We start from the raw sequence: 14,776 nt of genomic DNA, 5'->3' as shown, positions 1-14,776 counted from the left end.
TTTGGCCATTCCAGGTTGGTAATTTCTACAGTACCCTATCTAGGATATGTAGGAGACAATAAGAAAACCAGGGGATCACTGGCATGCTATTCCTCAAGTCCTGAGACCCCTAGGCAATCCACCTTCTTTTCCCCCCCTTTCAGAATCTTCCTATGCTTGTTTGTTGTGTTATGTCCATGTTTTTAGTTGTCAGAGGAGGGGCCAGGAAGGATGGGTATATGCCATCTTTGTCAGAAACAGAAGTTGTGCCTCATTTTATTATAGTAATTTTAACATTTCATTTAGTGTGAAAATTAGGTAGGAAAACACCTTAAACAGCAACTTCTTTGGAGGTGCTGGACTGTGTTTTATCTATATTCTTTTTCCCAGGAATATCAAAAAGAAACAGGAATGAATCCTACCCTTGCTTAAAAACACATTATACTGAATAAATTAACACATATTCTGCAAACTTCTAAATAAAACCTTCTTTGTCTTTTTTCTTTTTCTCCCTTCTTTTATCCTATACATATTTATTTACATATATGATTTATTATATACCACATATTGAGTTAGCTTCTAGAAAGAGAAAGGCAAGTAAGACCTAGCTCTTGTTCTTGAGGACTCTGTTACCCATCAGGAAGAGAGAGTCACATACAGGTAAGTTAGAAATATAGTATGGCAAGTGCTATAATATAGGTATGAACAAATGGTCAAGGGAAAGAAGAGTGGGGCATGACTAATTTTTCCACAGTGAGAGGGCAAAAGCTTCACAGTAGTTAAGATGGGCCCTTGAAAAATGGATGAAATGCAGAAAAATGGATGAAATGCAGTAAAGGGCAAGAAACAGAACTATCATAGAGTAAAATCGTTTGGGGAAGGATGAAGGGTTAAGTGTAGAACAAGGTACTGCATAGAAAGCTAAGAAATTTTTTCCCCTCTTTTCCTATTATCAATAAAGTTGATAATTTCACTGCACTGGTGTGAGTGTCAAGCTACCCAACATTTCTAAATCTTAAGAATGATTTGCCCATACAATTATTTACTTCTCATGGCTCTTATTTTCAAATTCTATCTTTCTTTCTCCTCTCTCTGTTATATTCAGCAGGGGCTTGTTTCTTTCCTAAAACTTTCTGCTGGAAGTTGTCTTCTTTTAGCTCCAACCCTGGCATTAAAAAATGAAGAGACTTTAGAGTCACATCGGGGACTGGCAGAGTATGGACCTCTGAAAAGCCACCACTCCATACAAGCATTAATAACATTGGTAAAATTGTTAAAATCAACCTTTTCAATAATCCTGAAATTAACCAAAGGCTTGTAAAAATCTGATATACATTTATTCAAGAGAAATAGATGAATTTCAATTAGAACAGTGAGCTTTGTAAGGTTTTTACTTGCTTTATTCCCATGTCCCAGCTCTGAAGTAGCCTTGAAAACCAAGAGCTTTCTAATTATGGTGAAAACTGGCAGCCCAGCAGCCACTGGTGGGGCAGAACAGATCTAGAAGCTCACCAAAACCTTCATTCCTGTCTTTATGGGAGCTGTCTGGCAGCTCCCTGAAAAGCCCCATTCACATTACTTTGACCTGACTCACACCTTGCTCTTGTGCAAAAAGCCTTATATCCCCAGGGATGTTTGTCAAAAAAAATCAGCAACAATTATTTAATATCACAGGTTTCCGGGGCAGCGGTAACAGATGGAAAATTAGAAGCTAACCAAAAACGTTAAAAGTTAAACCTGGAGGATAAGGCATCCACAGAGGTCTTTGCAAAGGCCTGACATATTCCTGGGGGTCGAGACAGCCACACACATGCATAAGGCTGTGCACATGCCCAAGAGAGACCAGGTAAGGCCTTAAGTTCTCACCTCTGGCTGACCCTGAAGCTCTGCACAGCAGGAAGTGAAGACTTCCAGGAAGTAGAGCTGTAAAGTGTGTGTCTGAGCATTGAAGGTATGCCCCAATACATGCACAGAGGCTCTCAGTAAAGGCTGGGAGACTACTGGTTCCAAGCATATAAGAAAATCTCTGTTCACTCATTAACTGACCACTAAGCTAGCAGAGCAGAAACTTCCATGACTTCACACAACAAAGGATATAGAGGCGATAGAATTAGTTCAGTGATGTCACAAAGGGAAAACAGTGACAATAACAAATCTTAGGGAGGTAGGGAAGGTGATCTGATTTTCAGAGTTTCCACATTATTTAAAATGCAAGAGATATAGGTATAGCTTTATGATATAGATATATCATGCAAACAGTAATAAAAAGAAGAGTTGGAGTAGCTAAACTAATAGCAAAATAGACTTCAAGACAAAAAGGACACTTTATAAATAGGATCAATCCATCTGGAAGATCTAACAATTATAAACATATATGCACCTAACAACAAATATATGAAGCAAAAACTGGCCAAACTGAAGGGAGAAATAAACTATTCAACTGTAATAGCTGGAGACTTCAATGCCCAACTTTCAATAACAGAGAAAACAATTATATGGAAGATCAAAAGGAAACAGAAGACTTGAACGATACTATCAACCTTCTAAATTTAAAAGATATCTTTACAACAGCCCATCTAACAAGAGCTGAATGCATATTCTTTTCAAGTGTACATGGAACATTCTCCAGGCCATAAAACAAGTTTCCATAAATTTCAAAAGGCTGAAATCACACAAAGTATATTCTCCAACCAAAATGGAATTAAATTCAAAATGAATAACAAAAAGAAACTTGGAAAATTCACAAATTTATGGAAATTAAATATCACACTCCTAAACAACCAACGGGTCAAAGAAGAAATCACAAGAGAAATAAATAAATATTTTGAGATACATGAAGAAAACACAACTTACTAAAATGTATGAGATGCAACCAAAGCAATGCTTAGAGGTAAATTTATACTTGTAAATACCTATACAAAAAAGTTAAAAGAGCTGAATTCAGTTAACATAAACTTCCACCTTAAAAAATTAGCAAAAGAAGAGCAAACTAAACTCAAGCAAGCAAGGAAGGAAAGAAAAAAGCCTAGAGCAGAAATAAATTAGAGAAGAAATAAACAAAGAGAAAATAAACAAACCCAAAAGTTGGTTATATGAAAAGATCAGCAAAGTTGACAAACTTTTAGGTAGGTGGACCAAGAAAAAAAGGGAGAAAATTCAAATTACTAAACTCACAAAAGAAAGAGAATACATTACTACTAACCTAACTGAAATAAAATGAATTATAAGGGAATACTATGAACAGTTGAATGCCAAAAAACTAGAGAACTAAGATAAAAAGGACAAATTTATAGGAAGATACAAACTACTGGGACTGATTTAAGAAGAAGTAGAAAAGTTCAATAGACCTATAACAAGTAAAGAGATTGAATTAATTTTTAAAAAACAGAAAAACAAAAGCCAAAAAACCAAAAACTTCCCATAAAGAAAAGCACAGAGCAAGATGGCTTCACTGGTAAATTCTGTCCAACATTTAAAGAGGAATTAACACCAATTCTTCACAAACTCTTCTAAAACTCATTCTATGGGACCAGTATCATCCTCAAACAAAAACCAGACAAAGATATCAAAAGGAAACTACAGACCATGATCCCTTAGAAATACAGATGCAAAAATCCTCAAAAGAACACTAGCAAGCAAAATCTAGCAACATAAAAAGGATCCCACATCTTTTTGTTTGTTTGTTTTTTTGCAGTACGCAGGCCTCTCACTGTTGTGGCCTCTCCCGTTGTGGAGCACAGGCTCCGGACGCACAGGCTCAGTGGCCATGGCTCAAGGGTCCAGCTGCTCCACGGCATGTGGGATCTTCCCGGACTGGGGCACGAACCCATGTCCCCTGCATCGGCAGGCGGACTCTCAACCACTGCGCCACCAGGGAAGCCCAGGATCCCACATCATAATCAAGAATGCAAGGTTGTGCACTGTTGATGGGAATGTAAATTGATACAGCCACTATGTAGAACAGTATGGAGGTTCCTTAAAAAACTAAAAATAGAACTACCATATGACCCACTGCTAGTAGGTAGCAATCTCACTACTGGGCATATACCCTGAGAAAACCATAATTCAAAAAGAGTCATGTACCACAATGTTCGTTGCAGCTCTATTTACAATAGCCAGGACATGGAAGCAACCTAAGTGTCCACCGACAGATGAATGGATAAAGAAGATGTGGCACATATATACAATGGAATATTACTCAGCCATAAAAAGAAACGAAATTGAGTCATTTGTAGTGAGGTGGATGGACCCAGAGACTGTCATACAGAGTGAGGTAAGTCAGAGAGAGAAAAACAAATATTGTATGCTAACACATATATATGGAATCTAAAAAAAAAAAAAAAATGGTTCTGAAGAACCTAGGGGCAGGACAGGAATAAAGACGCAGACGTAGAGAATGGACTTGAGAATATGCGGAGGGGGAAGGGTAAGCTGTGACAAAGCGAGAGAGAGGCATGGACATATATACACTACCAACTGTAAAATAGATAGCTAGTGGGAAGCAGCCACATAGCACAGGGAGATCAGCTCGGTGCTCTGTGTCCACCTAGAGGGGTGGGATAGGGAGGATTGGGAGGGAGACGCAAGAGGGAGGAGATATGGGAATATATGTATACGTATAGTTGATTCACTTTGTTATACAGCAGAAACTAACACACCATTGTAAAGCAATTATACTCCAATAAAGATGTTAAAAAAAAAAGAATGCAAGGTAGGTTCAACATGTAAAAGTCAATTAAATATATTAATAAAGGACAAAAATCACAGACACAGTAAAACCACTCAACAAAATCCAACAGCATTCATGAGAAAAGCACTCAATAAACTAGGAACAGAAGGAACTGCCTTCACCAAAACCCCCAAGCTCACATTATAATTAATGTGGTAAAGACTGAATGGTTTCCCCCTAAGATCAAGAACAAGTCAAGGAAGCCCACTGCTGCCACTTTTACTCAAGATTGTACTGGAAATTCTAGCCAGAGCAACTGAGTAAGAAAAAGAAATAAAAGTCATCCAGATTGGAAAGGAAGGTGTAAAACTGTACCTATTTGCAGATGACATGATCTTCGAAATATGAAAAATCCTAAGGTACCTAGAAAAAACTATTAGAGCTAAAAAATGAGTTTTGCAAGGTTGCAGGTTACATGATTTTTATAGAAATATCAATTTTATTTCTATACATTAACAATTAAGAATCTGAAAATAAAATTAAGAAAATTTCACTTGTGATAACATCAAAAAGAAAAAAACACTTAGGAATAAATTTAACAAAAGAAGTGTAAGCCTTATATCCTTTTGAATACTTTTCAGTATGTAAAACATCATTGAAAGAAATTAAAGATTTAATAAATGAAAAACTATCCCATGTTTATGGTTTGGAAGATTTAATGACAATACACCCCAAATTGATCTAAAGGTTAAACACAATCCCTATTTGAGGCTCCTTTTTCTTCTGGGGTGGCAGAAATTGATAAGTTGATCCTCATAATAATATGGAAATGCAAGGGACCCAGAATAGCCAAAAAACTTTGGGAGAAAAAATAGCAAAGTTGGAAGACTCACTCTTTCTAATTTCAAAATTTACCAAAAAGTTACAGAAATCTAGACAGTGTGGTACTGGCATAAAGACAGACATATAGATCAATGGATCAGAATTCAGTGTCCAGAAATAACATATACATCTATGGTCAACTGATTTTCAAAAAGTGTGCCAAGACAATTCAATAGGGAGAGAACCATCTTTTCAACATTAATGAAGGTGATGAGACAACTGCATATCCACATGCAAAATAATGAAGTTTGACACCTATACCACACCATATACAAAAATTAACTAAAAATGGATCATAAACATAAATGAAAGAGCTAAAACTATAAAACTCTTAGAAGAAAACAAATGCAAATCTTTGTGATTTTGGATTAGCCAATGGTTTCCTAGGTATGACACCAACAGCACCAGCAACCAAAGAAAAATAGATAAATTCGACTTCATCAAATTTAGAAATCTCTGTGTTTCAAAGAGCAGCATCAAGAAAGTGAAAAGACAACCTACAAATGGGAGAAAATACTTACAAATCAAATATGTGATAAAAAACTGGTATCTAGAATATATAAACTATCAAGTCAACAATACAAAGACAATCCAGTTTTTAAATGGGCAAAGGATTTGAATAGACATTTCTCCAAAGAAGATATACAGATGGTCATATAAGCCCACGAAAACACATTAGAATCATTAGTCACTAGGAAAATGCAAATTGAAACCACAATGAGGGGGATGGGGAGATGAAAAGAAAAAAAAAGGACTACATGAGGTAATGAATGCTAATTAACCTGTGGTCATCATTTCACAATGTATATTTATATGAAACCATCACATTGTACACCTTAAATATATAAAATTTTTGTCAACTATACCTTAATAAAGCTGAAAAAGATTTTTTAACAAACTGCCAATGAGATACTACTTCATACCCATAAGGATGGCTATAATTACAAATACAGATAACAACTGCTGGTGAGACCATGGAACGTCATACACTGCTGGTAGGAATGTAAAATTGTGCAGTCACTTTGGAAAAACATTTGACAGTTACTCAAAAGTTTAAATACAGACTGAACCAGCAATTCCCTTCCCAGATATATACTCAAGAGAACTGAAAACATATGTCCACACAAAAACCTGTATACAAATATTCACAGCAGCATTATTTATAACAGTTAAAAAGTAGAAACACCCCAAATGTCCATCAACAAATGGGTAAATAAAATGTGGTATATCCATACAATGGAATACTGTTCAGCCGTAAAAAGGACTGAAGTCCTGATACATGCTACAGAAGCGGTCCCCAAGCTTTTTGGCACTAGGGACCGGTTTCGTGGAAGACAATTTTTCCACGGACGGGGGTGGGGAGCGGGGGGTGGTGGTTCAGGCGGTAATGAAAGCGATGGGGAGCGGCAGATGAAGTTTTGCTCACTCACCCACTGCTCACCTCCTGCTGTGTGGTCTAGTGCCTAATAGGCCAGGGACCACTACTAGTCTGCAGCCCAGGGATTGGGGACTCCTGTGCTACAGCATGGGTGGACCTGGAAAACATTATGCCAAGTAAAAGAAGCCAGATACAGAAAGCCACTTATTATAGGAATCCATTTATATGAAATGTCCAGAATAGGAAAATTCATAGAGACAGAATGTAGATTAGTTGTTGCTAGGAGCTAGGGAGGAGAGGGAAGGGGAAGTGACTGCCAGTAAGTATAGGATTTCTTCTGGGGGGCGGTGAAAATGTTCTGGAATAGCGGTGATGGTTGCATAATTTTTAGACTGCCCAAGAAACTGTTGAATTGTACACTAAAAGAGGTAAATTTTATTGCATTTGAATATCTCAATATAAAAAACAGTGAAGAGACTTTGCCACTCTGACATTTAACTATCCCTAAATCTCACTAGTTTACTCCAAATCCTAGGCCACCCACACAAAAAATTTTTTTCTTATCATTACAGTATAATTTCCAAACAGATTTTATGTACTTAGAATGTATAGAAATTAATCATCTTTCCTGTGCATTCATAGTTCCACAATGCTATAAAATTATTTCTGAGTACAAGTTCAAATACTGTCTCCTCTGTTAATAGGCATTTTTCCACCTGTTCAGATAAAATCTACTGATCTTTGATCATCTGTGTTCTCTAAGATTTACTGCTATTTATCAATATAAATTTTATGTTGACAAACTACTCAAGTACTTACAATTAAGAATATCCACAAGTGGTCTACTTTCGGACCCATTAATCTTTGTTATTATCTATGAGTTTCTTGTATTTTCATAAACAGTGAGTTGGGATTTACATGAAGGGAATAACGTTGCCAGTAGTTTCAAATGACAATGACAACGTTCCCCATTTAATGCAGAACAATTTTTTTTTTTTTTTTTTGGCGGTACGCGGGCCTCTCACTGTTGTGGCCTCTCCCGTTGCGGAGCACAGGCTCCGGACACGCAGGCTCAGCAGCCATGGCTCACGGGCCCAGCCGCTCCGCGGCATGTGGGATCTTCCCGGACAGGGGCACGAACCCGCGTCCCCTGCATCGGCAGGTGGACTCCCAACCACTGCGCCACCAGGGAAGCCCAACGCACAACAATTTAATCTTGCTTCTCACCAGGCAAGGAAAGAAGGGGTTCCCTTGACAATGGAAGAGCTGAGATTGAAAGCGCTGTCCTTGAATTTCTTCTGTTGCCCACAGTGAGGCACCGTCTATATTTGTCAGATAAATATGGAAGATAGTTACCAATGGAATACCATTTTCTTTCAAATCCAAGAAGTTTGCTCTGAATAATTCAGAAAAGGACATCTCAAATACAGTTATACACCATTAGAGCTAATACATTTTGAAATATTCAGTTTAGTGATTTCATAGTGTATTCTAAGGAACACTAGTTCTGTGAGATGATCCACAAAAAAATGTTCTAAGAAATCTATTAACCCACTGTTTTCCAAAAACGGGTGGCCGCAGAATCTTTTTTCTCCACGGCACCTATTAAAATCCCAAAGAACCTGTGACCTACCAACACCTTGTGGAAAATCCTAACTTGGTCAAATAATCCATTTTAAAAAAGATGAAACTGCTCTCTCTCTCTGTCTCCCCAAATTTAACTGATCTGTCCAAGGTCACCCAGCTAGTCCCTAACTTCTAGTGCTCTTTCTATGCTGCCACACTCCCTAACCAAAGGAACCTTTTCTAAATGGCAATTTAATCAGATTGGACTTCCTCATAAACAGCAAGATTAGTCATTTAATGTTAGTTATGTTTGAAAGCTTTCCCACAAAAGGGTTGACCTGAAAGAGCTTAGTGTTATATGTCTCTCCTTTCAAGTTGCTATTTCAAGGTCGGTTTTACCTGGAGTGAGAGGAAATTTCTGTCTATCTAGAACAGTTCAATCTTGAAGATACTTCAGTATTTCTCACCACAGCACCCTTTCTGTGCTCGGTATTTTTAGCTCATTGTTTTCTGTTTTGGCAGCCGAGAAGCTGCAGTTTGTAATTTTACCTCCAGCTTCATATTTCTTCTTAAAAGTGAATACAATGTCCTGTTTATAATAATAAAATCACTAGTTGGCAGAACGACATTAAATGGAAAAAAAAAAAAAAAGAAAGCAATTGGAAAATTTAGAGCAAGCAATTTTATATGCCAAGTTTCACATTTGTAATGGTCCGGTGGAGGTCACTGGGCTTCCTTTTTATTGAGGGAATAGTAAAGAAATAGATATCTACAAGTTCTCCTGTGAAAAACTATAGGAACCGCCTCCCCTTCAAGGAAGCTCATAGTTTTACTGAAAAGTGACATGATCCAAACTTCTACGATACTACTAAAATATAAAAATCAGTTTAGGGTGGTATTTTCCCCCTCTAATAATTTAGGTTTTCATTTTCCACTTTAATTGAGCTTTTAAGCTTTGTTTCCAGTTTAGTAACAAAGGAAACAAAACAATATGAATGAAATTGAAAATAATTGGAGCCAGTCTCAGAAATAACCTTGGGGTTTCTTGGACTTCTGGTGCAACCCCCTTTAAGCAGTTTCCTTGGATATATTCTCTTCCTGACCCCCAAAGGCTTGCAGTATTGGTGCTGCATTTTTTTTTTTTTTTTTTTTAAACCTCAGATGCCCTGCTAAGGAGAGCTGCAGGGTAGGCCATGCAAGCAGCAGTTCTCCAGAGACTGGAGCCAAAGGTCCAGAAAAATAGTACTCCCAATCAGAAGGGCCAGATAGTTGCCCCTAGGAGTTCACACTAGCCTTATTTCTTGAAAACTGCTAACCAACTATTTTTCTTTTCAAAATAAACACTATTTCTCTCAACTTCAGTTCGCAAAATATTACCCCAATTCCACTGGACTAAAAAAATGGAATTTTACTGACATAATTGGATTATGAGGTTTAAAGATTGATGGAACTTTTGTGTTCCAAATATAATCGTTCAAATACCAAACCTAAACGGGTATGTAGAAGTCCTTACGCAGCTAGAGCCAGGGTAACACTGTAGGCTCCACGGCAGGGTGGCCCAGCAGAGGGGGTCAAGAAGCTATCAAAACCATTGGAGTTGTGAGAGCCCTGTTACAGCGGGGTTTGGGAGTCTTAGGGGAACATACCACCCTTTCTGCAGCCACAGCCTATCGCTGAACTGAGAACTACTTCAGTCACTCTAGTTCCCCCTACGCCTGCGCATTTCTCAGATCTCAGCTCAAGCACCAAGGACGCTGGCAGGTTGTCCATATGAATGTTAGAGCGCCTGCCATCCTCTGCTGTAATTTATCTGAGTATAAATCTGCCTCCCTGAGGAACAGAAAAGTCATGAAGAACAAGGGCTGGGCCTTACTTGTCTTTGTATTTCCAGTGACTAACTGAGCACTCGGCATATATTATATATACACATATATATTATACAGAGAGATACATAAATAATATATGTAAATAAATGTATATAGGAGAGAAGGGAGGAAAAGGAAAAAAGTTTTATTTAGGAGTTCCCAGAATACATATTATTTATTCATAGCATGTGTTTTTTAGTGTGTGTTAGGACTCATTTCTAGTTCTTCTGACAGTCCTAGAAAAAGTAATATTGATAAAACCTCTTTGAAGGCACTGGACCTCTGAGCAGAAGGAATCACAGTATTACAAACTCTTGTACCAAGTATCTCTCCTCCATTACAATTCCATATTTGACTATTGCTTAAAACATTTGATTCACGCTCCTCTGCTATAAGACTGAGCATTCCGCAAGAACCGAGACCACATCTGCTTTTGTTCATTGGTGAATTTCTACTGCCCATGGATGGTGTTCCATAAATTTGTTGATTGAAAAATGAAATCAATCTATTAAAAGACCAGTCAAAGAGAAGGAAACGGTAATCAGCTCCAAACACTCCAGCATACTAAGTACTTCTCTGTTTTTTATTGTAAAAAGAAATTAACTGTGACTACATAAATACATGAATTAATGCTGGCACCCTCACAAGGTATGTGAATCAGGTGGTAAGTGAGGTGTACCTCAAGTGAGAAGAGAGTCGGTGTTCCAGAACACAAAAGGCAATGAACGTTACTGGCACTTCTGTTGGTTCCTATACTTTCAGCCAACTGTGAACAATAGGTATTTACGCATGTCCAGTACCATGGATTTATGAAAATTATCTAGTTTTAGCTAAATTAATCCTTACAAAATAGGCAAGTAGCTAAAAAAGATTATTGCAAAGACCCACAGATTGAAGATAATATTGAACTAATAATAGTAATACCACTAATACCATGAAAATAGCAAAGCTGACATTTCTTGTGCTCCTAACATGAATTCATCAGCCACACTATGACTTCAAAACAATGACTGTCAATCATATGGTCCGTAGCAGATACTTAGAAAAAAATAAACACACTTAATCTGTCCCTTCAAGGTAAAAGTGATGTTTTAACAACGATTAAAAAAAAAGAAAAAAAAAGTTACTGCTTTTTGAAAGCAAAATAAAACAAGAAACTCAAGTTTTTAATATAAAATTCTAAAAATGAATGTTTTGAAATGTTTCCATTGTTATACAATTTGGGGACCTAAAATGACCTAATCTTATAAACTACAAAACTTTTCATATCTATACACTTAAATTTTCTAACAGAATTTTATAACCAGTTTTTAAAGATGCCAACTGAGGAATAATCGAAGATTATGAAATCATTTTAAAAAATCTAAAAATGCAACACCTTTCAATTAGTCCACAAGAACTGACTGACATCATGAAAGATGGAAGTTTATTAGCTGGATTTCAAAATGAATCTGAATATAATCAGTGAACAGGGTTAAAAAATAAGTATTATGATTTAGTAAGTTGAGCTCACTTCTTCCTAAGATATGATATCTTTTTCAGTTATGATAACCATTAAAACCAAAACTAAGTATCAAAATATACAAAACTTACAACCGGACCTCTGTATTTCCACACTGCAAGTTGTTAAAGCAAAATAAAAAAATAAAGAATATTCAATCACATTGCTTTCACCAAAGGTAGGATTAACAATATGAACAGTTTTCTATACCTTCTTAAAGTAAAATAAAAATATATTAAAATGTATTTCTTTCTCATTTTTCCACTTTTATGTATGTTAATAGCATATATAATAAAGTAGTGAGTACACTTGTAATTTTAAAATAAAGGCACATATGTTACAGGGAATGCATGTTCAACGAAGTTTAGAGATTACTACTTTAGGCATCAGGAAGCAGTTGAAAGATTTTAAGCCAAAGGAGTAAAAAAAAAAAAAAAAAAAAAAAAAAGAAAAAGAATACGATTTGAATTTTACAGAAATAATTCTAGAGGATAATAAGCAGGTAAAAAGTTTCTGGAAGTTAAAGTGATTAAAAATAAAAAAATCGCTGTTACTGTGCTAATAGCAGAGAGCATCCCACAAGCTCCCTGTATCTTTGGATCCTCTTGCAGGACAACATAGGTATATTTTAACAGAAGATGTCTGCAGAGCAAGACCTCCTAGTCTGTGGTCTAACTCAGAAGGCAATGGGGGCCAAAGAAAAAGGCAAGGCGGGACCATGAGAGGGGAACTGAGCGACACTGGCTTCTAGGACTGTTGGCATGCCTTACTGCAGGCTAGGAGTCAGGCTAGGAAAGGTTGAGCACCTCTCTCTTCTGATATTTCCATTTATAATTTTTTAAAGTTATAGAAGTTTATTTTTAAACAATTTGAATAACAGAGTAATTTATAAAATGAAACGTGAAATATTGCCTCCCTATCAGTGAAATGATAGGCACGTCACTGAAGTCCACACACGATAATCGCTGTCAGCAGTTCAATGCATTTCCTTCCAGAACTTTTTTTTCTGCAAATATACTTTTATGTGTACATGTATATGTATGTACATACACATTTATATCGTTTTTATATTATTTGACTTTATAAAAAACTAGGCTCATATTCATACTGTTCTGAAACTTGCTTCTTTCACTTCGCAATATATGATGGCCATCCTTTTAGGAAGTCCACATGGAAATGGTTCCTTTTTTGCAGCTGCAGGGAATGTTATCTTATTGATATGACATAGGTTATTTAACCATCCCTTTAATGATGGACATCAGCAGTGTCACTTTTATAATAAAGCAGCAACGAGCATTCTTTACGTACATCCTAAAACACTTCTTTGAGGAGGATGGACTCCTGGAAATAGAGTTTTTAGGTGAAAGGGTAAGTAGGTTTAAAATGTTTTAATAGCTTTTAATAGCTACTGCAGAATAGCTATACTAACTGACACTTCAAACAATAAAATTCAGCCATCCATTCTAACTTTCTTTTCTTATTAAAAATTTTTAAATAGATTCCTAGATTTAGGAAAAGATCTCAGAAAACAAGTCCCTCAATTTATATATGAGAAAATGAAGGTTCAGAGAGAGTAAGATTATGGACTCAAGATCTCAAAACCCCCGACAAGATGACTGACCAGGAGTTCTCTGAACAGTGGTTACTGCTGAAAGCCAGGAAGGCAACTTGAGTTAACTGACTTCAAATATAATGTGTGTTCCATCAGAGTTACTAACAAGCAGGAAAGGGAACTGTCAACTCCTTTTCCTTGCCTACCCGCGGCAAGAAAAGAAAAGAAGTACATTTCTAAAAGATACAAAAGCAAGAGGGAGCCGGAAAGGAGGATTCTCAAACTAGGTGGAGTAATGGGCACCAAGAGCTTAAGGTATCATAAGTTCAGCTGCATGAAGTGCACGAGTGTGGCGGAAAAGACGCTGACATGGGATGACCTTAGCAAAAAACCTTCCACGGCCTCAGTGGGTTGTATGAAAAGTTTCTTGGTTCTAAATATCTCCATGTGGCATCCAAAATGAATGCCAGTACTGAAACCAAATTCTGAAGAGAAATATCAGAAAAGAACTAACATCCCACAATGAAGAAACATCTTCAAAGAAGATGTTGTTAAAAAAATACCACAAAAGTCCTTTCCAACAAATTCCAGACCTAAAAGTAAAGCTTTAAAATGAAGCTCCAAGCACAGAAGTCTTGAATCCTTTGCTCTGTGCCTGAAGAGGCCCATTTAAAGGAAGGCATTTCTAACCAGATAACACTGTCTTTATTTGACCAGACCTATGGGGCATAGCAATGAGAAAAGAAGGTGGCAACTACACCTTTTGAAATTATAATAGCATGGTCTAGAAGAAAAGTCAGCACACTTCTTCTATAAAGGGCCAGAGAGCAAATATCTTAGGCTTTGCAGGCCATATGGCCTCTGTTGCAACTATTCAACTCTGCTCTTGTAGTGCAAAAAAATAGCCATAGACAATATATAACCAAATAAGCATGGCTGTGTTCCAATGCAACTTCATGAATGCTGAAATTTGAATTTTATATAATTTTCATGAAAAATTATTGTTTTGATTTTTTTCAACCATTGAAGAATATGAAAACCAGTCTTAGCTCACGGGCTGTACATATACAGTCAGTGGGCTCGGTTTAGCTTGGAGGCCATCACTGGCCAACCTCCGGTACAGAGCACTTAGTTCCCAATTGTACGGAACTTGAATGTTGGTGGAAAGATGGGAATAACTGAGGCCAGCTCATAGGAGAGTTAAGTTAGAAGGCAGAAAGATAGAAACATGATGTGCTTTTTTTTCTTTGATTTGACACATTCATTTTTTGAAATGATTACCAGAAGAAGGATACTTTTACATTCATCACCTCAGTTACCTTTTTCACACACACACACACACACACACACACACTGTATTTTATTTTTACAAGAGATAAATAAA

The 14,776-nt window shown here is 36.8% G+C and overlaps 1 protein-coding gene across 2 annotated transcripts in view; it reads right to left on the bottom strand.

Moving 5' to 3' along the window:
- The window catches only part of DIS3L2 (DIS3 like 3'-5' exoribonuclease 2), a 323,449-nt gene that overhangs the window by 176,207 nt on the left and 132,466 nt on the right, over positions 1-14,776 (bottom strand). The window lies entirely within an intron of this gene.

This window comes from Phocoena phocoena, chromosome 7, assembly GCF_963924675.1.
Source record: "Phocoena phocoena chromosome 7, mPhoPho1.1, whole genome shotgun sequence".
Taxonomy (NCBI): Eukaryota; Metazoa; Chordata; class Mammalia; order Artiodactyla; family Phocoenidae; genus Phocoena; species Phocoena phocoena.
This window is presented reverse-complemented; position numbering and strand designations above follow the sequence as displayed.